This window comes from Panthera pardus, unplaced genomic scaffold (genome assembly GCF_024362965.1).
Source record: "Panthera pardus isolate Hobbes unplaced genomic scaffold, ASM2436296v1 HiC_scaffold_16, whole genome shotgun sequence".
Taxonomy (NCBI): Eukaryota; Metazoa; Chordata; class Mammalia; order Carnivora; family Felidae; genus Panthera; species Panthera pardus.
Window position 1 is genome coordinate 128493463 of NW_026526721.1, and position 25548 is coordinate 128519010.

General features: G+C 39.1%; 1 protein-coding gene, 1 long non-coding RNA gene and 1 other non-coding gene across 7 annotated transcripts in view; 1 reads left to right on the top strand and 2 right to left on the bottom strand.

Annotated features, from left to right (window-relative positions):
- TMEM108 (transmembrane protein 108) overlaps positions 1-25548 on the bottom strand; it is a 364334-nt gene that overhangs the window by 133072 nt on the left and 205714 nt on the right. The window lies entirely within an intron of this gene.
- Positions 1-25548, top strand: part of LOC109259250 (uncharacterized) — a 97067-nt gene that overhangs the window by 46141 nt on the left and 25378 nt on the right. The window lies entirely within an intron of this gene.
- On the bottom strand, positions 22992-23212 carry LOC128777532 (small nucleolar RNA U89). Its single transcript, XR_008422776.1, has one exon. It is a non-coding gene; the product is annotated as a small nucleolar RNA U89 (small nucleolar RNA).

Below are 25548 nucleotides of genomic sequence, written 5' to 3' on the forward strand. Positions count from 1 at the left end.
TTTAAAACATTATTTTCCTAATGATTCCACTGCTAAAATTTTTATTCAGGTCCTCCACAGAATAGCTACATAACTCCAGGAGGACACCATTAACACAGTCTACAACGTAAATGGCCTCTGTACTATCTTCAATTCACAATCTGGATAACCTTAGATGACAGTCCTGTTTTCATTCATCTCACATATCTAGACCTTTACAGCTCTTTTAATACTACCACAGCAGGGAGTTGAAATGAATCCTGTTTTACTTGCCTTTCATCCTTTTAAACCTGTAAACAGGAATAGTTAGTCCCATGAGCCTATCAAAACTTGAAATTAATGTGGTTTCGGTCAGTTACTCATTTATCTCAAGGGCACTCACATCAACAGATGGGGTGATGATGATAGTGACAATAACAGAACTCCGTAATAGAAAATTTGTGAAATAATGCTGTAAGAATTCACAGCAACAGTGGTTACAACTAGTTATTTCTAAGAACCATTCCTGTTGCCTTTATTTTACTCTATAATATAGGCTGTCAGAAGAACTGAATGCTTTAAAGTCTGTCTGGTTTTATTAGTTATCCTTCCACCTAGAGTTTTAAGCTTAGAGCCAAGAACATAGAGATGACTAGTTCACTATCCAAGATTTGTTTCCCTCCCATAGGGTAGATTTGTTGCTGGGCAGTATCTGCACGGCCACAGACTATCGCCAGTCCCCTTGAATCCAAATGGGGCCCTATGACTAGATCTAGCTATTGGGATGGAAGCAGAAATTCATGTGTATTACTTCTAGACAAAGAAGGATATGTATGCAATATTTCCCCCATTCTGTGATGATCGTGTAGGCTAGCACTGAAGATAGTGGGATCTTAAGACAGAAGAAGCATGGATCCTGATCACATAGTGTTTAATGAATGTCCATGAAAATTTGCTTTGGAAAAGAATAACTTTTAACTATCTTTCTCTGGGATTGTTAAGATTTTGTTTTTTAAGGGATCTTAACACAGGATCTAACACAATGGCTGGCATTCAAATATTTGTTAAATGAATAAACTTAGTGCATATTTTTGTCTATTAATCTCATTCAGTGCCTGTTGGGGTTACAGAATGGCTGGCTAAGGACTGAATGAAGTCCTAGGGAAGCTTACAACCTACCAGACACAATAGCAAGACTATATAAATCAAAGACTAGACTTCAAATGAAGTAACACAAACAAACAAAATCCATGGGATTCTTCCTTCAGTGATTACATGATTTTAGGCAAGTGGCTCAATGTCAAAAAATTCTGCTTTGAGATATGAGAGAGTAAGAGGAAGAAAAACAGGAGACGCACAAAATTAGAGTTGACAGAATTGAGGATTTTATTTATTTATTTTTAGAATTGAGGATTTTAAAAAGCCTCTCCCACCCCTTCAGTTAGAGATAATAACAATGTTTTAAATTATTATATTTGTTATTCAGTACAATTTCTGTAATAGAGTAAAATTCCCCGAAAGCACTGGATCTGAAAATCCCAATTGTTTGGCATTTGATGATTTGTACATATCCTAGAAAATTCTGTTGATCAACTATTGAAGCTAAATGCACATGTAGACTTGCTAATACTGAGAATATAATACATTATAAGTCTATCATCTAGCATAGTCCTATGTAGAACTCAGAATGCTACATTTCTAGGTTATGGGATGTTACTCTATAGACACCCCTAAAACCATAATTTTTGAAGCTTAAACATATATATTTGCAAAAACCTCAACAAAATATTTGCAAACTAAATTCAACAATACATTTAAAAGATCACACACCATGATCAAGTGAGATTTACTCCAGGTATGCAAGGATTGCTCAACATCCACAAATTGACATAATATACTATGTTAACAAAAGGAAAGCTAAAAATCATATGATCTCAATAGCAGAAAAAGCATTTGACAAAACTCAGCATCCATTTATGATAACAACTCTCTACAAAGTGGATATAGATGGAATTGTACTCAACCTAACAAAGATCACATAAAATAAGCCCACAGCTAACATCATACACAATGGTGAAAGATTAGGAACAAAACAAGGATACCCATTTTCACAACTTTTATTCAGTACAGTATTGGAAGTCTCAGCCAAAGCTAGTAGGCAGGAGAAAGAAATAAAAGGTTTTTTTACTTATTTTATTTTTTATTTTTTTGGAGAGAGTATGAGCAGGGGAGGGGCAGAGGAGAGGGAGAGAGATTATCTTAAGCAGGCTCCAAGCCCAACAGAGCCTGATGCAGGGCTTCATCTCACCACCATGAGATCATGACCTGACCCGGAATCAAGACTTGGACACTTAAATGACTTAGCCTCCCAGATGCCCCAAAAGTCATCCTATTATTAAAAAAAAGTACAACTGTCACTACCTGTAGATACGATGATTTTATGTGTAGAAAATCCTAGAGACTCCACCAAAAAACTGTTAGAATAAATGAATTCAGTAAAGTTGCAGGATACAAAAATCAATATAAAAATCTGCTCTGTTTCTATACACTAACAATGAACTATCAAAGAGAGAAATTAAGAAAACAATCACAATTAGAAATGCATCCAGAAGAATAAAATACCTAGGAATAAATTTAACCAAGGAGGTAAAAGAAATAGAATAATACACAAATAAATGGAAAGATATTCCATGCCCAAGGATTGCAAGAACATTGTTAAAATGTCCATACTTCCCAAAGCAGTCTACAGATTCAAAACATTCCTTATCAACATTCCATAGGCATTTTTCGTAGAAATAGAAAATAATCCTAAAATTTGTATGGAACCGCAAAATACCTCAAGAAATCTTGAGAAAGAACAAAATTGAAGGCATCATGCTTCCTGATTTCAAACTGTATCACAAAGCTATAGTAACCAAAATACATGGCAATGGCATAAAAACAGATATATAGATTAATGGAACAGAATAGGGAGCCGAGAAGTAAACCCACATACATATGGTTAAGCAACCAAGAATATACAGTGGGGAAATGACACTGTTTTTAATAGATGGTGTTGGAAAAACTAGACAGCCACCAGTTTTTTCATATTTCATATAAATATTCATATTTCATATAAAACAATGAAGCTAGCCTACTGCCCTATACCATACACAAAAATTAACTCAAAATGATTTAAAGACTTGAATGTAAGGCACAAAACCATAAAACTCCTAGAAGGAAACATAGGTGGTAAGCTCCCTGACAGTGGTCTTTGCAATGATATTTTGGATCTGACTCTAAAAGCAAAAATAAACAAGTGGGACTACACCAAACAAAAAGTCTCTGCACAGCAAAGAAAATCATCAACAAAATGAAAATACAATGTACTGAATGGAGAAAATAACTGCAAACCATGTATTCGATAAGAAGTTAACATCCAAAATATATAAAAAGCTCACACAACAGCAAAAAAAAATCTGATTAAAAAATAGGCAGATTGGAATAGACATTTTTTCCAAAGAAGATATACAGATGGTCAACAAGCACATGAAAAATATTCAACATCACTAATCACGGAGGAAATGCAAATCAAAACAATATGAGAGATAACCTCACACCTGTCAGACTGGCTATTGTCAAAAAGACAAGAAATAACAAAAGTTGGCAAAGGATGTGGAGAACAGGGAACTCTGTGTACTGCTAGTGGCAATGTTAATTGGTGCTATTATGGAATACATCAGGGGGCTCCTTAAAAAATTAAAAACAGAACCACCATATGATCCATCAATTCCACTTCTAGGTGTTTATTCAAATAAAATGAAAACACTAATTTGAAAAGATATATGCAGCCTCATATTCACTGTAGCATTATTTACAATAGCCAAGATATGGAAACAACCTAAGTGTCCATCAATGAATAAGTGGGTTAAGATACATACACACACACACACACACACACACACACACACACACACACGAACACTAATCAGCCATAAAAATTAATGGAATCTTGCAATTTATAACAACATGAATGGCCCTTGAGGGCATACTTACGCTAAGCGAAGTCAGAGAAAGACAAATACTGTAGGATATCTCTTACATGTGGAATCTAAAAAAATAAATAAATAAACGAAACAAAAACCAAGCCCATAGATAAAGAGAACAGAATGATGGTTGCCAGAGAAGAGCAGGAGTGGAGGGTAAGCAAAATGGGTAAAGGCAATTAAAAGGTAAAAGCTTATAAAATAACTAACTCATGGAGATATAATGTACAGCATGGTGACTATAGTTACTAATAATGTATTGCATATTTAAAAGTTGCTAAGAGAGTAAATCTTAGAAGTTCTCATCACAAGAAAAAAATTTATTGTAATTATGGTGATGCATGGTAACTATTGTGATTATTTCATACTGTATACAAATATTGATTCATTATGTTATACGACTGAAACTAATATAATGCTATAGATTAACTATATCTCAATTATAAAAAAAAAAAAAGACAAAAAGAAAACAACAAAGACAAGACAAAAAACAAAGATGAGACTGCAAGGCAGCTAGAACTCGAGCCAGAAAGACTTTCCTGAGGAATGGACCAGTAGAGCCAATCAGATAAGAGATGCAATAGGATCAGCAGTGGTGGTGTAGGTCAGCAAGAAGTTAGAGGAACCACAGCAACACCAAACAGTACCAATGCATCAACAGACAAACTGCTGCCAGGGCTCTTCCTCACTTGGGAGAGAGCATCTGGAGGACTTGGCTTTTGAACTATAATTAACTCCTGAATTTCTTAGATAATATATAAGAGAAATGAAGCTCAAAGAGTATGATGCAAGACTTGATTCAATTTAGCATATGGAAGAATAAAATAACTACAATATAACTTATACTCAAAAGTATTATGGATTATATCCCCATGATACATAAGAAAAAGATGATGTCTTTCTGTGCCACATTCTACCTGTGTGACCTTAAGTATTATCACCTTTCTTTTTAAATTTTACTCATTTTTATTGATGTATTGATTTAATGTAATTTATTGTCAAATTGGTTAACATACAATGTGTACAGTGTGCTCCTGGTTTTGGAGGTAGATTCCTGTGATTGATCGCTTACATACAACACCCACTGCTCATCCCAACCAGTGTCCTCCTCAATGCCTATCACCCATTTTCCCTCTCCCCATCTCCCCATCAACCCTCAGTTTGTTCTGTGTATTTAAGAGTCTCTTATGGTTTGTCTCCCTCCCTCTCTGTTTGTATCTATTTTTTTCCCTTCCCTTCCCCATGGTCTTCTGTTAAGTTTCTCAAGTTCCACATATGAGTGAAAACATATGATATCTGTCCTTCTCTGACTGACTTATTTCCCTTAGCATAATACCCTCCAGTTCCATCCATGTTGCTACAAATGGCATGATTTCATTCTTTCTCATTGGCAAGTAGTATTCCATTGTGATATATAAACCACATCTTCTTTATCCATTCATCCATTCAGTTGATGGACATTTAGGCTCTTTCCATAATTTGGCTATTGTTGAAAGCACTGTTATAAACATTGGGGTACATGTGCCCCTATGAATCAGCACTCCTGTATCCTTTGGATAAATTCGTAGCAGTGCTATTCCTGGGCCATAGGGTAGTTCTATTTTTAATTTTTTGAGGAACCTACACATGTTTTCCAGAGAGGCTACACCAGTTTGCATTCCCACCAACAGTGCAAGAGGGTTCCCATTTCTCCACATCTGCACATCTGTTGTTTCCTGAGTTGTTCATTTTAGCCACTCTGTCTGGTATGACATGGTATATCTCAGTGTGGTTTTGATTTGTGTTTCCCTGATGATGAGAGACATTGAGCATATTTTCATGTGTCAGTTGGCCATCTGGATGTCTTCCTTGGAGAAGTGTCTATTCATGTCTTCTGCCCATTTCTTCATTGGATTATTTGTTTTTCAGATGTGGAGTTTGGTAAATTCTTTATAGATTTTGGGTACTAACCCTTTTTCCGATATGTCATTTGCAAATATCTTGTCCCATTCCGTCAGTTGCCTTTTACTTTTGCTGATGGTTTCTTCTGCAGTGCAGAAGCTTTTTATCTTGATGAGGTCCCAAGTGAGGTTCATTTTTGCTTTTAATTCTCTTGCCTTTGGAGACGTGTCGAGCTAGAAATTGATGCGGCCGAGGTGAAAGAGGTTTTTGCCTGCTTTCTCCTTGAGGATTTTGATGGCTTCCTGTATTACATTGAGGTCTTTCATCCATTTTGAGTTTATTTTTGTGTATGGTGTAAGAAAGTGGTCTAGTTTCATTCTTCTCCATGTTGCTATCCAGTTCTCGCAGCACCATTTGCTAAAGAGACTTTTTTTCCATTGGATACTCTTTCCTGCTTTGTCAAAGATTAATTGGCCACACATTTGTGGATCCAATTCTGGGTTCTCTATTCTATTCCATTGGTCTATGTGTCTGTTTTTATGCCAGTGCCATACTGTCTTAATGATTACAGCCTTGTACTAGAAGCTAAAGTATGGGATTGTGATGCCTCCTGATTTGGTTTTCTTTTTCAACATTACTTTGGCTATTTGGGGTCTTTTGTGGTTCCATACAAATTTTAGGATTGTTCTAGCTTTGAGAAGAATGACAGTGCAATTTTGATTGGGATTGCATTGAATGTGTAGATTGCTTTGGGTAATATTGGCATTTTAACAATATTTATTCTCCCAATCCATGAGCATGGAATGTTTTTCCACTTCTTTGTGTCTTCTTTAATTTCCTTTATAAATTTTGTATAGTTTTCAGCATACACATCTTTTACATCGTTGGTTAGGTTTATTCCTAGGTATTTTATGGTTTTTAGTGCAATGGTAAATGGGATCGATTTCTTGATTTCTCTTTCTGTTGCTTCAGTATTGGTGTATAGAAATTTAACCGATTTCTGTACACTGATTTTGTACCCTGTGACTTTGCTGAATTCATGTATCAGTTCTAAAAGCTTTTTGGTGGAGTCATTTGGGCTTTCCATATAGAGTATCATGTCATCTGTGAAAAGTGAAATTTGACTTGTCAATTTTGATGCCTTTTATTTTGCTTTGTTGTCTGACTGCTGTTGCTAAGACTTCCAACACTGCATTAAACAACAGTGGTGAGAGGGGACATCCCTGCTGTGTTCCTGATCTCAGGGGGAAAGCTCTCAGTTTTTCCCCACTGAGGATGATATTAGCTGTGGGCTTTTCATATGTAGCTTTTATGATGTTTAGGTATGTTCCTTCTATCCAGACTTTCTTTAAGGTTCTTATTAAGAAAGGATGCTGTATTTTGTCAAACGCTTTTTCTGCAACTATTGACAGGATAATACGGTTCTTATCTTTTCTTTTATTAACGTGATATATCACATTGATTAATTTGCAAATATTGAACCAGCCCTGCAGCCCAGGAATGAATCCCACTTGATCATGGTGACTAATCCTTTTAAATGCTGTTGAATCCAATTTGCTAGTATCTTGTTGAGAATTTTTGCATTCATGTTCATCAGGGACATTGGCCTGTAATTCTCCTTTTCTGTGGGGTCTCTGTCTGGTTTGGGAATCAAGGTAATGCTGGCTTCATAGAATGAGTCAGGAAGCTTTCCTTCCATTTCTATTTTTTGAAACAACTTGAGAAAGATAGGTATTAACTCTGCTTTAAATGTTCGGTAGAATTCCCCTGGGAAGCCATCTGGCCCAACAACCTCCTTGTTGGGAGATTTTTGATAGCTGACTAAATTTCTTCACTAGTTACGGGTCTGTTCAAATTTTTTATTTCTTCCCATTTGAGTTTTGGCAGTGTGTGGGTGTCTAGGAATTTGTCCATTTCTTCCAGGTTGTTCAGTTTGTTGACACATAATTTTTCACAGTTTTCTCTGATAATTGTATTTCTGAGGGATTGGTTGTGATAAGTGCAATTTCATTCATGATTTTATCTATTTGGGTCCTCTCTCTTTTCTTTTTGAGAAGTCTGGCTATGGGTTTATCAATTTTGTTTATTTTTTCAAAAAAACAGCTCTTAGTTTCATTGATCTGTTCTACTGTTTTTTGGGTTTTTTTTGGATTCTATATTATTTCTGCTTTAATCTTTATTATTTCTCTTCTGCTGGCCTTGGGGTTTCTTTGTTGTTCTTCTTCTAGTTCCTTTAGGTATTCTGTTACGTTTTGTATTTCGGATTTTTCTTGTTTCTTGAGATAGGCCTGGATTGCATTGTATTTTCCTCTTAGGACTGTCTTTGCTGCATCCCAAAGGGTTTGGAGTGTAGTGTTTTCATTTTTAATTGTTTCCATATATTTTTCAATTTCTTCTTTAATTGCCTGGTTGACCCATTTGTTCTTTAGTAGGATGTTCTTTAATGTCTATGCATTTGGAGGTTTTCCAGACTTTTTCCTGTGGTTGGTTTTAAGCTTCATAGCATTGTGATCTGAAAATGTGTATGGTATGATCTCAATTCTTTTATATTTATTGACGGCCTTTTTGTGACCCATTGTGTGATCTATCTTGGAGAATGTTCATGTGCACTTGAAAAGAATGTGTAGTCTGTTGCTTTGGGATGAAAAGTTCTGAATGTATCGGTCAAGTCCATCTTACCCAAAGTATCATTCAGAGCCATTGCTTCTTTATCGATTTTCTGCCTAGATGATCTGTCCATTGCCATAAGTGGAGTATTAAAGTCCCCTGCAATTACATTTTTATCAATAAGACTGCTTATGTTTGTAATTATTTTACATATTTGGGTACTTCTGAATTGGATGCATAAACATTTATAATTGTTAGCTCTTCTTGATGGATAGACCCCATAATTATCATATACTGTCCTTCTTCATCTCTTGTTACAGTCGTTAGTTTAAAATCTAGTTTGTCTGACATAAGTATGGCTACTCCAGCTTTCTTTTGACTTCCAATAGCATGATAGATGGTTCTCCATCCCCTCACTTTCAATCTGAAGGCGTCCTCAGGTCTAAAATGGGTCTCTTATATTTGCAAATGACTTATCGGACAAAGGGCTAGTATCCAAAATCTATAAAGAGCTCACCAAACTCCACACCGGAAAAACAAATAACCCAGTGAATAAATGGGGAGAAAACACGAATAGACACTTCTCTAAAGAAGACATCCAGATGGCCAAAAGGCACATGAAAAGATGCTCAACGTCGCTCCTCATCAGGGAAATACAAATCAAAACCACACTCAGATATCACCTCACGCCAGTCAGAGTGGCCAAAATGAACAAATCAAGAGACTATAGATGCTGGCCAGGATGTGGAGAAACAGGAACCCTCTTGCACTGTTGGTGGGAATGCAAATTGGTGCAGCCACTCTGGAAAACAGTGTGGAGGTTCCTCAGAAAATTAAAAATAGACCTACCCTATGACCCAGCAATAGCACTGCTAGGAATTTACCCAAGGGATACAGGAGTACTGATGCATAGGGGCACTTGTACCCCAATGTTTATAGCAGCACTCTCAACAATAGCCAAATGATGGAAAGAGCCTAAATGTCCATCAACTGATGAATGGATAAGGAAATTGTGGTTTATGTACACAATGGAGTACTATGTGGCAATGAGAAAGAATGAAATATGGCCCTTTGTAGCAACGTGGATGGAACTGGAGAGTGTGATGCTAAGTGAAATAAGCCATACAGAGAAAGACAGATACCATATGTTTTCACTCTTATGTGGATCCTGAGAAACTTAACAGAAACCCATGTGGGAGGGGAAGGAAAAAAAAAAGAGGTTAGAGTGGAAGAGAGCCAAAGCATAAGAGACTTAAAAATTGAGAACAAACAGGGTTGATGGGGGGTGGGTGATGGGTATTGAGGAGGGCACCTTTTGGGATGAGCACTGGGTGTTGTATGGAAACCAATTTGACAATAAACTTCATATATTGGGAAAAAAAATAAAATGGGTCTCTTGCAGAGAGTAAATAGATGGGCGTTATTTTTTTTTTTTATCCATTCTGATACCCTATATCTTTTGATTGGAGCATTTAGTCCATTTACATTCAGTGTTATTATTGAAAGATATGGGTTTAGAGTCATTGTGTTATCTGTAGGTTTCATGTTTGTAGTGGTGTCTCTGTGGTCTTTGCAATACTCAGAGAGTCTCCCTTAGGATCTCTTGTAGGGCTGGTTTAGTGGTGATGAATTCCTTCAGTTTTTGTTTGTTTGGGAAAACCTTTATCTGTCCTTCTATTCTGAATGACAGGCTTGCTGGATAAAGGATTCTTGGCTGCATATTTTTTTCTATTCATCACATTGAAAATTTCCTGCCACTCCAGAAAGGAGTGCTAGGTCTGCTACTACCTTTGTGTCTACCCCTGTAGATTAAGGCCCGTTTATCCCTGGCTGCTTTCAGAATTCTCTCTTTATGTTTGTATTTTGCCAGTTTCACTATGACACGTGGTGCAGAAGATCAATTCAAGTTACGTCTGAAGGCAGTTCTCTGTGCCTCCTGGATTTCAATGTCTGTTTCCTTCCCCAGATTGGGGAAGTTTTCAGCTATGATTTGTTCAAGCACACCTTCAGCCCCTTTCTCTCTTTTTCTTCTGGAACTCCTATGTTAGCAATATTGTTCCATTTCATTGAGTCACTTAGTTCTCTAATTCTCCCCTCATGATCCAGAATTTTTTTCATCTCTTTCTCAGCTTCATCTCTTCTCATAATTTTATCTTCTATTTCACCTATTCTCCCCTCTGCCTCCTGAATTCTGGCTGTCACCACCTGCAGGTTATTTTGCACCTCATTTACAGCATTGTTAAATTCATCACGACTATTTTTTAGTTCCTTGATCTCTGCAGCAATAGAGTCTCTGCTGTCTTCTATGCTTTTTTTCACGTCCAGCAATTAATCTTATGACTACTATTCTAAATTCTTGTTCAGTTATATTGTTTATATCTGTTTTGAGCAATTCCTTAGCTGTCATTTCTTCCTGGAATTTCTTTTGAGGAGAATTTTTCTATTTCATCATTTTGGCTAGTTTTCTGTCCCTTATGTGTTTTAAAAGCTTGTTATGTGTCCTGCACCTGCGAGCACTACTATATTAAAGAGGGGCCATACACTGTCCAGGGCCTGGCCCTGCCAGAGGTGTTTTTTTGGAGTGTGTTACTTGCTCTCTGTTGTTGTGGCTCTGGTTGCTTTATATCCCTACTCGTAGTGATGTTTTGGACCCTCCACCAGGTGTGCTTTGATTTCTTTGTTGAAGTAGCCCTGGAAAAAAATAAAACAAACAAAACAAAACAAGCAAAAAATAACAAAACACCAAACACACACAAAACAACAGAACAACAACAACAACAACAAAAACAATGGGGTGGGGGTGGTGTTAGTAGAAGAGGCCTTATCCCATGCAAAGAGAGAAATGACAGGGGTGGGGGGAAAAGAAAAGAAAATTGACCAGGCAGAGGAGCTACACAGCTTATCCAGAGAGAGAGGAAAATAAAGAAGGAGATATAGAATAGGTATAAAGATAATAGATTAACTATGTCTGCTTAAACAAACCAACAACCAGAATAAGCAGACTAGAAGAGGGAAGAAAAAAGGAGAAAAGAAGGAAAAAAATTATATATAATAAGAACTGCCCAAGAATTAAATCAGAAAATGCAAAACCGCTGAGTGCCCTAGAACCAGGGGCAGCTGTGGACTGGAGGAGGGGCTGTCTGGTTGGTCAGCATCAATCTCTGGTGGATATGCAGTTACCAGACATGGAGGGGCATGGTTTGGCATAGGCAGGTACCGCCTCCATTGTGGGCCCTTTGTCCATTCCCTGGAGCCCCACACTTTGTTGGTGATGGGGAGAAAAATGGCAACACCTGTCTCTCCTCCCCGGACTGGGTGTCTCAAACCACTCTGTTCAGGCTGTCCTCACTGTGCAACGGGTGTGAATGAGGTAGATTGTCTCACTCCTCGACTCCCGCTCCTCCCTGGCATTTGGCTGGGATTTAAACCCCAATGTCTTAATGGTCCTGCTCTGTGTGCCCCAGTTCTGAGGAAGTGCTGCTCTGTAACACCAATAAATGGCCTCTGGCTGAGGGGTGCAAGCAGGGACCTTTGTCCTTTGAACAGCTATATACCTTCTTTCCACAGCACTCCAGTACAATCCCCAGGGTGGGGATTGCTTTCTCCCACTGCAGACTGCACCTCTGAATTAGTTACTGAGCCCAGGGCTGGCTCCCCTCCTCCCCAGGTGCACAAACAGGACAGCTGGCCTTAGTCTGGACAAAGGCCTGCAGTTAGAGATTGGATCCTTCTCTGTCCCCAGTCCATGGTTTTTCTCTTGTCCAGATACTGTCCTACACTTTCACAGTCTCTCTTTCTCTTCTCTTTGTCTCTCTGCAGAAGGGGATCCCTCTCCTGCATGCCTACCCTGCCTGTTTTCTCTCTCCCAGTTCATAATCATGCATCTATGGCCAGCCAGGTTGTCCCTGTGGGCTACTGGAGTTTGCAGCCCAGACTCTTGGAATTCAAAGTCCTTTGGCCTCAACACTGCTGTGTTTGAGGGATGAGAGAACTTTGGGTCCACCTACTTCTCCGCCATGTTAGATCTCCAGTATTATCATGTCTCTGAGTTCCAATCCTCTTTTGCAAACCAGGGCTATTCAGATAGTTATGAGGATTAAATAAAATGGTGAATGTGAAAAAAAACCATTTTAAAAATACATGTAACTCCTGACATCACACACAAAAATCAACTCAAAATGGATTAAAGCCTTAAACAAAAGACCTGAAACCATAAAACTTGTAGAAAGAAACATAGGGAAAAACTTACTGACATCCATCTTAGCAATGATTTTTTTTTTTTTTGGATTTACAACAACAAAAAGAAACAAAAGCAAAAATAAACAAGTGGAACCGCATCCAATTTAAAAGATTCTGCACAGCAAAGGAAGCCATCAACAAAATGAAAAGGCAACCTATAGAATGGGAAAAAAGGTATTTGCAAACCATATATCTATAAGGGGTTAATATCCAAGATATATAAATAACTCCAACAACTGAATAGCAAAAAAAAAATCTGATTAGAAAATGAAAGAAGAATTGACTAGACACTTTTCTAAAGAAAATATAGAAGTGGCTGAAAAGGTCCTTAACATCACTATCCTTAGAGAATTGCAAATCAAAGCCATAATGATGTATTACCTCACACCTGTTAGAATGGCTAGCATTAAAAAGATGAGAGATAAAAAGTGTTGGCAAGAATGTAGAGAAAAGGGAACCCTTGTGTACTGCTGGTGGGATTGCAAATTAGTACAGCCACTTTGGACAAGAGTATGGAGGTTCCTCAAAAAATTTAAAATGGAACTACCTTATAATCCAGCAATCCCACTCCTGGTTATATATCCAAAGGAAACAAAATTACTATGTCAAAGAGATATCTGTATCCTTATGTTCATAGAAACATTATTTACAATAGCCAAGAAATGGAAACAACCTAAGTGTTCACTGACAGATGAATCCATAAAGAAAATGCAGTGTGTATGTGTGTGTGTGCGTGTGTGCATGCATGTGCACATGCATGCGCACATACAATGGAATAGTATTCAACCATAAAAAGAGAAATCTTGTCATTTGCAGCAACATGGATGAACCTTGAAGGCATTATGCTAAGTGAAATAAGTGATACAGAAAAAGGAAAATACTGTATGATTTCACTTAGATGTGGGATCTAAAAAAAAAAAAGAACTAAACTCATAGAAAAAGAGATCAGATTTGTGGTAACCAGAGGTGGGGTGGGGGAATTGGATATATGTGGTGAAAGGTACAAACTTCCAGTTATAAGATAAATAAGTAGGGGGATGTAATGTACATGACTGTAATTAACTCTTCTGTATGATATATTTGAACATTACTAAGACAATAAATCTTAAAAGTTCTCATCACATGGAAAAAAAACTTGTTTTCCTTTTGTATCTATATGAGATGATGGAGGTTAACTAAACTTATTGTGGTCATTATTTTGCAATATAATGAAAGTCATTATGCTGTACACTTTAAACTTACACAGAGAGATGTGCCAATTATATCTCAATAAAACTAAAAGTTAAAAAATGGGCAGAGGAATTAAACAGACGTTTTTCCAAAGATGACATACAGATGGCTAGTAGGTACATGAAAAGGTGCTCAACATCACGAATCATCAGGGAAATACAAATCAAAACCATAATGAAAAACACCTCATATCTGTTAGAATGGCTATCATCAAAAAGATAAGAGATGAGAAGCGTTGACAAGGATGCAGAGAAAAGGGAACCCTTATACACTGATGGTAAGAACGTACACTGATACAGCCACTATGAAAAACAGTATGGAGGTTCCTTGAAAAATTAAAGGTAGTATTATCATATCATCCAGCAACCCCACTTCTGGGTGTATAGTCAAAAAAAAGTGAAAATAGGATCTCAAATATTTGAGATCACTCACATATTCACTGCAGCATTACTCACAATAGCCACAATATGGAAACAATGTGTCAGTCAACAGATAAACAGATAAAGATATAGTATGTATGTGTGTGTGTGTGTGTGTGTGTGTGTGTGTGTGTGTGTATACACACACACACACACACACAAGAGTATTATTCAGCCACAAGAAAGGACATCTTGCTGCTTGTAACAACATGGATGGACCTTAGGGTATTTTGCTAAATGAAGTAAGTCAGAGAAAGATAAATACTGTATGATTTCACTTATATGCAGAATCTAAAAAAGCTGAATTCATAGAACAGATTAGAATGATGGTTACCAAGGGTATGGGGTAGGGTGGGGGAAATGGGGAGATGTTGGTCAAAGAGTACAAACTTCCAGTTCTAAGATGATTAAGTTCCTGATATCTGATGTACAGCATGGTGAATATAGTTAACAATATTGTATTACATACTTGAAAGTTGCAGAGAGTAAGTAGATATTAAATATTCTCACAACAAAAAATAATGTTATATGATTTGATGCAGGTGTTAGTTAACACTATGGTGGTAATTATTTTGCAATATATAAATGTGTGAAATCAACACACTGTACACCTTAAACTCACACAATGGTATATTTCAATTATATCTCAATAAAGCTGGAAAAATACATGTAACTATTATATTTTTCATAAACTAAAATTTCCTTATTAAAATGTGTTCTACTGTACACATAATTACTGAAATTACCATATTATTCAAATAATTTTAAAGTTCTTTATTCCTTAGTGTGAAGAAAATTTTTCACTATAAAACTTAATTTAAAATGAGGCTATTTCCTATAGTTGGGTTTCAAATCAAAGGAACACACCTCTGAAATGTCATCAGTTATGGGATAAATATGATCAGGGTTATCCTGGTGGCATCTAAGTAACCATGGCAACAACTAAGACCCAATAGTTGATGTCATTATTGTAGGAGTCCCTGATGAACTTGAAAACTCATCACTAAGGTCTGGCTGCACCCTTGACCCTGCTTCTCTCTCTCTCTCTCTGTATAATATGATATGATATGATATAAATAATATATTATGATATATGATATAATATATACAATATGATATAATTATTATCATATATATTATAATAATATAAATAAATATATATATATAATTCAATATTATTGGACAGATCCATTGTATCATAGTGTTTTGACTTTCAGATTCAGCAAATTTAACAAACTTTGTTATTCAACCAGTGGTCTGGCGGCCATTTGATTCACTTTTCTTCCTCTTCCATTTCTTAAGACATCTTTGGTCTCTGATACACTCACTGCCCCAAATCCTCTGCCAAAATTCAACCAAAATGTCTACTTGTGCAGTTAGCACATGGCCTCAGTGGTTGAAAAACAGGATTTTAGAAGATATATCAAATCATCAAATGCCAAACCACTAGACTTTTCAGATTCCTATATGCTGGGATTGTGGGGGCTTTTACTCTCTATGGAAATTGTACTGAATAGGAAATAAAACTGCTCACATCATTATGATCTCTAATTACAGAATTAGGGGTCACTTAAAAAATCCTTCATCTTCTCAACTCTCATTTTCTGTTTCCTATTTTTCTCCTCTTTCTCATCTCCTTCCATGACCTTCTACCACCCTTATCTCCTTGAATTTTTTTCATAATAATTCTAGACTCAACTATGATCCCTTTTCTAATAATTCCTTGTATTCCTTTATCTGCATTCTTAATTCTTTATTACTCTCGGACCCTAAACGTATTCAAAATACTCTTTATCTCTTCCATTCTGGACTCCTCCACTGGGTCATATCCTCCTTCTGAGGAAACAAAATAAAAAGCAAAACAAATTTCTTCACCAGTCCCATGACCACATCTTGCATTTTTTTCTTTTGAAATACCATAAATCTGAAGGAAAATGAGCTATGTTGGATGAGCTTGGCAATAAGGCATGGTAGCCCCTCAGCAATGAGCCTGTGAGGATGTCAAAGAAGAGCCAACACCAGGCAGGAGGAGGAGGTGTAGACAAATAACTAGCTATAGTAAATGCTGCTGTTGACAACCTGGGAAGTCCAACAGGGATGTGTAATATCTGCCTTAGTCTGGATAGGTGATGAGAGATCTAGTGTGGAGTTTAACCAGTACCCAAGACTCAAGGCCAAGTTGGCTTTCCTGTCACAGCTGTGGGTGACCAGTCTGTTGAGGAAAGGCCCTCAAGGCTGAGGATTTATGGGAAACAGAATTCAGTTCCCTAGGGGAAAATGCGGACAGGAGCTTAGTAGGCAATCCTGAGATCGATTTATGGCAGGGTTCTAATGTCCAAGGAAACTGGAGTGCCAGGTAGAGAAACAAAGGCAGAAGTCCAAGGTGAGGGCAGGGGAGAAGACAGCAGGCAAGGCCCTCAGAGACAGCAGCAGGGCATGTGGGGAGAAATGGTTGCTGTAGGACCCAGGAAGCAGCAGTAAAACCTAAGTTCACATCTTTCATGCTCAGTACTCTAGCTTTTCCTCTACAATTCCCTCAGAGCTTTTCTATAATCAACCATAGTGTGAGAGAAACATCCCTGCCCTTTTGCTACTCTGATGCAGCCCTATAGTTTTCCATCTTTATTTGCTTCCTGAGATCATTGCCACTCTTTGATGTACAGTGGGGTTGTCCCATTACGATCTCTTTCTCTTGTCATATTAGCTTGAACAAGGCATAAGTGCCGTGACTAGAACATCAGATTCAACACAAATTGTTAAGGTTTCACTTGGCAAGGAAATGTCACAGTTATCCATGCTTCCTACCTGGTCTTTTCCACCTCTACCCTCCCACATCCAGCTGGTACCAAGAACAAACAACTGGATAAGGAGGAGGACTGGCAGTACCCTGAAACATCTCTATCACCTGACAGCCCCATCAACAACCATGTGACAGTAGCAGCTTTCAATCAATAGCAGGGGTGGGTGCAACATCCTCTGAGGGCTCGATGAAGGCAAATTTAATTCAAGAAATAAGCAGGATGTATACTGGGAGCCAGATTTCGTTTCCCATCCTTTTTCACAGTTGCTATAATAATCTAAGACTTCTAAAAATAAAGCCATAAGGATGGCAAAACCAGAGCTCGTTAACTAAGAAATAATGAGGCTAAATGAACTACAGATTCATAGGCTTATAAAAGGAATAGCCCATTGCCTCAAAGGGTTGCAACATTTCTGTACCCCAATTTCATCCAGCCAATATCTGACTTGGGAGCCAATACCTCTATCCTGCTACTGTTTATTTCTTTAAGCAGACCCGGAAATGGGTGGTGGTGGACAAAAAGACCAAACACCAGAGCTGCTAAAACAAAATGAGATATACTGCAAGGGAAAGGCTGAAGGAGTTCACTGACTGAAGTTGAAAAACTCCAAGAAGAAAAAACACACAATCAGATGAAACAACTATCCTCAGTGGATCTCACAGTTTCCCACTGCAAGAACTGTGACTTAGGTAAACTATGGGAGGCTGTGACATTCTGAGAAAGATATTGAACTCGGAGTAAGTAGACTTGGGTCCAAGTTCCTTGTGGGATCTTGAGCACATTTGGCTTCTTTGGGTTTCCATTTCCTTAAAGGCAACATGGTGACAAAAATGATGCCTATCAACAGGGTTGCCCATATGACAAAAGGCATTTGGGATGGGAAACACTTTATGAAGTACAAAAGGCTGGTTGTCATCATCTCCTTGGATTGTGGTGCTGGTTATGGGGACTAATCACTGCCTCTCTCCATGTTTGGAACCAATTAAAACATATATAGAGGAGTTAGAAGTTGTATCAAAAGTCAGCTTTATTACTAGTTAATCTGGATTTAAGAACATGGCTTGACCTGTGACATTTTAGTGTATCTTATACCACACTATCTTCTTTACATCTTCTGTACTTTTCTTGATTATACTATAAGCTTCTGGTGAGCAGAGATTATGTCTCATATCTCTGTATTCCCAGAGTTTTCCACAGAGCCATACATGTAGCAGACACTCTGAATGATAAAGGATCACATTAATCACATTTATACTCTAATTTCTGTGTGAAGCCTCTCTCTCTACTAGCCTGGGAACTCTTGGACAGAGGGGTTCATGTCCTTTCATTCCCTATGCCTAGCATAATTCCCAGCACACAGTAGGTTCTTTATAAAAGTGACTTGAGGGGCTCCTGGGTGGCTCAGTTGGTTGAGCGGCCGACTACGGCTCAGGTCACAATCTCGTGGTCTGTGAGTGCGAGCCCTGCATCGGGCTCTGTGCTGACAGCTCAGAGCCTGGAGCCTGCTTCTGATTCTGTGCCTCCCTCTCTCTCTGCCCCTTCCCTGCATGGTCTTTGTTTCTCTGTCTTTCTCTCTCTCTCAAAAATAATAAACATTAAAAAAAAAGTGACTTGAAAGAAAATGAAAACAGAAGGGTACCGGATTGTCTAGTGCCATCCAGGGGTTGTACAGAGGGAATTAAAGTAGGAAAGTATCCTAAGGATTCCATTCCTGATAGCTTGTTTATTTGGGAAGATTGCTACCTACAAACTGTGAGGATTTTAGACTGTTTTTTCCATGGCAAACTTTAGCTTTTGTCTACTCATCAGGTACCCTGGCTATCTGGGATTCTACACCCTGGATATCTCAATTAGAGTTACTCTGCTAACGTTCTTAGAAGAGAAACACTGTCACTTGATAATTAACTTAGAGCCATGACCAAAGCCTGTGACATCCAATGTTTCAGTGTATAATGCTGACCCTTGTTCTTCTCCCAAGGGATCCACACACCACGAAGTAATTTCCTTTAGGGTTGCTGTTAGAATCAGCTCACAGCACAATACCCAGGCCTCCTGGACAAGTGTAGGAAAACTGGGAGAAATAACATCTCTGCCCCCTGCATCATTAAGCTTCCTGGTAACTAAGGGAGATGCAGTGCTGCCAGGCTAAGATTGCAGCAGAAATCAGAATGAGATGGCACATAGAAGGGGTAGGGATCTCAAAACACTATTCTAAGGAGTATTAGTTCAGGGCCTTGCAGAGAATGAGAAAAAAAAGTCTTCCCATACAGATAAACTTTCAGTGCCTCTATGGGGCACATGTACAACATGCAGCTCACTCAACGTCAGTCACCTGAGCAGGGCTGCTCTGGAGTCAGACCCTCTGCTGTCTGTGATTCTCTTTGTGTTTTCTAAGTCCTGAGAAGCTCTGTGAGTCTGATGCCTCGAAAGATGTGCACACTTGTGTACTGTGCTGTGCTCAGCCCTGGACTATGTGTTTTCTGTGGGCACTGGGAGAATTCTCTGATTTTGCCCTTCTGGAACAAATCAGAATAAAGCAACTTTACTTTCAAGGTCTTAAGAGGATACAGGAAGTCCTATTTCTTTTTCTTTTTTTTTTTTTTAAATGTTTTATTTATTTTTGAGACAGAGAGAGACAGAGCATGAGCAGGGGAGGGGCAGAGAGAGAGCGAGACACAGAATCTGAAGCAGGCTCCAGGCTCTGAGCTGTCGGCACAGAGCCGGATGCGGGGCTCAAACTCACAGACTGTGAGATCATGACCTGAGCCGAAGTCGGATGCTTAACCAACTGAGCCACTCAGGCGCCCCAGAAAATCCTATTTCTTAACATGATGGCCAAGAAACCGGTGGGCTAGAGGCAGTCATCTATCCTGGCACAAGGCCCTAGTGCTCTGCCCCACATACCAGGCTCTATATCATACAGCTGATGCAGGACAGGAAGGGCTAAGCGACTTCAAAATCAGTAGTCTGGTGCAACCAATAAAGATCTGTGCAGCCACTTGCATTTGTGGCATTGAGCACTCGAAATGTTGCTAGTATGACTGAGGAAGTGAATTTAAAATTTTTATTCTATTTTCACTAATTTAAATGTAAAAATGAACAAGTAATTCAGTTATTATAAAAATTTTAAGAATGTGAATCTCATTTTTCAAGTGTAAATTTTATGAAATATAAATGCAAATCAAGTACTTCTGACAAAATGCAGTGTCAACATTGAGATGTGTTGTAAGTACAAATTATATGCAGGGTTTCAAAGACCGGGTATGAAAAAAAAAAAAAGAAAGCAAATACTTTACTAATAATTTTTTATATGTTGAAATGAAAATGTTTTGGATATATTGGGTTAAATAAAGTACATCATTAAAATTAATTTCACAATTTCATTTTTTTCCCCAATATAGTTACTAGAAAGTCTAAAATTGTGGCTTGTGTTCTATGTCTATGGAACAGTGCTAATCTAGACCACAATTTCACTTTTCTCTACATGACGTCTCACTTGACCAAGAAACCACCAAAGAAACCTATCCATTGCTCCTGACTTCTGTCCAGTTCACTCTATCTTAATACCATGTTTGTTGGAGGTCTTCCATTTGCTGGGCACTGTTCTGTGCTGGAAATATAGCATGATGGCTCTTAGCAGACATTCCAAATGGAGATATAAACAATAAAGATAAAGTACAAAAAACTCCATCAGCCAACTCTATCATAGCCAACTCTATCATAGCCAACTGCTATGCAGAACTTAAACTAGAGCAACGTGATGGAGAGAGCCAGGTGGTGAGAAAGCTGTTGGGAAGAAGTCTGAGCAGCAGGGAGCCAGTCATGACAGGTGAGGGAGAATGGCCAAAGGCCCCAAGCAAGGAGTAAGTTGGAATACTTGAGGAAGGAAAAGAAAATGAGTGTGACTGGAATACAAGTGTGAAAGGTGGCAGGAAAGGAGATCCTACAATAAGCACTGCACCAGGAGTATGTGGAGCCATGTTAAAGTCTCTACCCTCACATCAAATAGGTTTAGATCTTGGACAGTTATCCTCTTAGGATAGCATCAGTTTCTTCATCTGTGAAATGGAGTGGCAATTAGTAAAGGAACTTGCTTTCAATTCTGAAAGCATATGATTTTTCCATATATTCTAAAGAATAAAAATCCTGTCCTGGAAAATGAAAGAAAGGGAGCAAATGTAAATATCCTGACCTCTAATCCCTTTTAGGATTTAGCAACTGCTTATCTGATGCCTCCCTTCCTCTTCCACTCGCCATTCTGTTTTTTTTATTTTAAAGAAAAAGAAAATCATTTGATATTTAGCCAACTCATTCTCATACAGTATCAAAGGTAAACTCCTAAATTCCCTGGTATACACACAAGAATGTTTTCCTCTAAAATGTGAACCAGCTTCCTAAGAACAATTAGATATCCTGCACAGAGACTGCCCTCCTTCCTTTATAATTATACTATAACTCCCTCAGAAGTCTATAATTTCCTAGCTTTCAGAACTTTGTATTTTTCAAGTACTCACTGACTGGGAAATCTGGATTCTTAGATTGGCAATGACTCTGCCAAAGATTTGCCTATGGGAAAACATTTCCAAGGAGACCACATCTACAAGAGTCACATCTCCAGGGAAAGAATAACATACCCGGTCATACTCATTTATCATCACAATTTAATAATGCACAAGAGAAGCCTATGAGACCACATCAGGGGGAATTTCAAGGACACCTGTAATGAAGGGGCTGCATGATGGATGGCTTCACAGCCTTTCATTGGTCACCTCCAGCTCTTAGAACATACAGACTGATTCTCAATGAATGAGATTTAGGAGAGGGACTAATAGGGGACAGGAGGGAGATACAATAGTTTGTAATATGAAGCATGAAAATGAAAACAAAATCCTAGGAATGAAAGAGAAATGAGGTTTTACTTTAAGTCCAGAGAAATGGGAGGGGTAGGGGAAGGGATGGTGATGGTGGTAAGAATAATAATAACCCAACATTTACGGCACTGTTCCAAATGCTTTGCATGTGTTAAATGTATTAAATGTAATAACTTTTTTTTCTTAGCGTGTGTGTGAGGGGCAAGAGAGAGGGAGAAAAATAATCTTAAGCAGGCTCCATGCTCGGCACAGAGCCCAATGTGGGCCTTGATCTCAAGACCATGAAATCATGACCTGAGCTGAAATCAAGAGTTGGATGCTTAACCGACTTAACCACCTAGGCATCCTTCCAATTTTTTTTTTTTAAGCAATAAAAATTTATTGAGAATTCCTGAGATGGTGGTTACTGCCTCCCAACCTGGAGGGAAGAATCAACACTGTAGGAAATCACTCAGAAATCACACTGTCCCAGCACCTCTGACCAACACAGGAAGGAGCAAAATCATTCCACTGAAAATTGGTCAGGCTTTTTTCATCCAAAAAGGTTTGGGAGGACAGATGCAGAAGAGACCATCACATGATACTGGAGGCAGGATGGGGGTGTGCTGGACCCCAAACTGCTCTTCAAAAATCAGGGGAGAAACAGATCCACTTCTTCTCTGGGCATGGAGTTCCTGGTGACCAGGCTCTCATTTCTCACCCTTGATGAGGCTGTCATTGCCCAGGTAAAACTTTCATCCTGTAGGTTCAGCACAAGGTTGTCAACAGTGAAAAAGATATGGTTCTGTGATGTGGCAATCATCTTGGAGATGTTCTAGGATGCCTGGATCATGGCAGTTTGATATAGCCAGGGTTCCTGTTCAGGACTTCTCCAAGGTGAGAAGGTTGGGGTTAAGGGTTTACATAACACCCAGTTTCAATCCCTGGCTCCATCCTTACTATTCCAGCCCTTCTCTTGGGTGTCAGATTCAAGGTTGTGCTCACATAGTTCATGCCTAGTCCCACACTGGTCCCCACCTGTGGGCTCCCCTGCAGGCAACTGCCAGAAACTTGATGCAGCAGCAGAAATGGAGGCAAGGCCAGCTATGTCACTAATTTAAAGTGCTTAAACCAGTGCCTGGCACATCCAAGGACCCACAAATCCAGGAATACAATGTTGTATCTCTGTCCTCATGAAGGGGTGTGATCTGCACTCTTACCAGAGCTCACAAGAGAAACTAACCTCATGTTGGCCTCTGTGGGGCTTTGCTTGATATCGTATCCTTGCTGGGCCTCTTTTCCTTTTCATGCCCACTTCCCATGCTCCTGTAGGTTTCCTGGGAACTGCTTCCTAACACGTTGCTTATCTAAGGGCTCAAAGACTCTTTATCTAAGGGCTTAAGGTCTTCCAGGGAGCCCAACCCGTGACACTCACCAAAAGAGAAATGAGTCTTGACAATATGAGACCAACGGTGAAATGTGGGACATTTTTCCCCTGATAGAATTTCTAGAGCTAAGCTATTTAAGAATTAGGTTTTATTTTTTAGCTCAATTATTCTGGATTTACCACAGGTCAAAATAACAATAAGATATCAAAGAAATAATATGACTGCATTTTTCTGAGCCTTATTTTCCACCTTTAGGACTTCTCCTATGCCATGGTAAGCTGCTTAGATGTGACCCCATGTGTTCAGACAAGAAAGCTGCCCAGCTACTCAAGCTTCCTTTCAAGTTGGCACTCCCTAACCCTGGGGGGCTGTTCATGCCTCATAATGACCTGCAGGCCAGAGTTGGAACCTTAATAAATTACCACCCTTATTAAGTGCCCCACTTTGGAGCTTCCAACTCTCCCCTTTTTTTTTTTTTTTTTCAACGTTTTTTATTTATTTTTGGGACAGAGAGAGACAGAGCATGAACGGGGGAGGGTCAGAGAGAGAGGGAGACACAGAATCGGAAACAGGCTCCAGGCTCCGAGCCATCAGCCCAGAGCCTGACGCGGGGCTCGAACTCACAGACCGCGAGATCGTGACCTGGCTGAAGTCGGACGCTTAACCGACTACGCCACCCAGACGCCCCCCAACTCTCCCCTTTTTATTCATCTCCTTGTTGTAACCTGGGATGCTAGGGATGACCTAGCAGATACTCAGGGCATGGTCTTTTATCTAGGTAACTCCTGAACCCTTGCTTCTCTGCCTTTAGGGGAAAGTGGGCACATTTTCATTTCTTCATCTAACTAAGGAATTTCAAAGTAAACTACATTTTTTTTTTAATCTCAAAGGGCTCTTGTGCTCTCTCCTATGCCCTCTTATAATTAGCAGACCTCACAGCAGCTTGCACATAGCCTGAGCTCTGTCCTGTGGGGAGACAGCTGTTTGACTTTGAGAGAACATCTCAGGGAAATCATTATACTCACTGTTAAACAGACTCACTGATGAGAGGACACAGGAATCTCATTCTTGCTTCTTCTCATCAGACATGGCACAATTATGTACCCAGCACTAGCATTCACTGGCAAGGTTAGAAACATACCCTGGGCACCAGTTACATATAGACATGGGAATCACATCTGGATCTGTTCCTGCCTTGAGGGCTCACCATCAGTGTGCACCTCATGTCCTCTGAAGCTCACAGCCCTATACTAAAACCTTCCTGGGAGCTTTTATACCAGCCCAAACCACTCTTTTTTTTTTTTTTTTTTTAAACACTCAGCCTTTTGTTTACTACCAACTACTGTCTTCTCTTGCCCTTACTTTATGGTAAAACTTTTATTAAAAAGCTGTACCAAACTCAGTAGTTCATTTCCTCACACACTACTCACTCTTGGACCCACAACCACTCCCTACTGAGTACCTGTTTTGAACTGGGCACTGTACTTACATTAAAGACTCTATAAAGTACAGGAATATTATGCTATAGTCAGTTGAATGATGGTCTCTCAAGTTATGACACTAGTAGTTAAGATAGCAGAGTAGTAAGGGGACCCTGAGCTTGTCTCATCCCTCAAACACAGCTAGATCAACATCAAACCATTTTGAATATCGAGGAAATTGATCTGAGGACTAACAGAACAATCTGCATAATTTGAGGGAGAGAACACAGGAGGTACATAGTGCAGAGAGGTGAACTGAGGGAGAGAAGAGCCTTGGTGCTGCAGAGGGAAGGGAGCCCTTTGTGTGGAGAGCAGAAAGACTGGGGGGCAGGGTAGTAGAGTGGGCAGCCCATTGGGTTTGTGCAAGAAGCACTCTCCTGAAAGCAGCTAGATGGAAAGAGTAAAAATGCGCAGGGGACTGCACAAGAAAATGGCTCCCCAAACCACTGACAGGGGAAAAAGGAGAGGGTTTCAATATCACCAGTTTTTATAAACAGTGGAGCAGAGTCTGAAGTTTCAGAGGTCTGTTCCTGGTGGTGCTCTGGTGAGGAAGCAGGATGTATCCCCGGGAGTGGGCAGCAGGATCTAAGGATCCCCTTGGTTGCAAGGGGAGAAGCACTTCCCCTTCTTGGAGTGCATTTGGTAGAGGTGATACAGCCTCTCCACAGG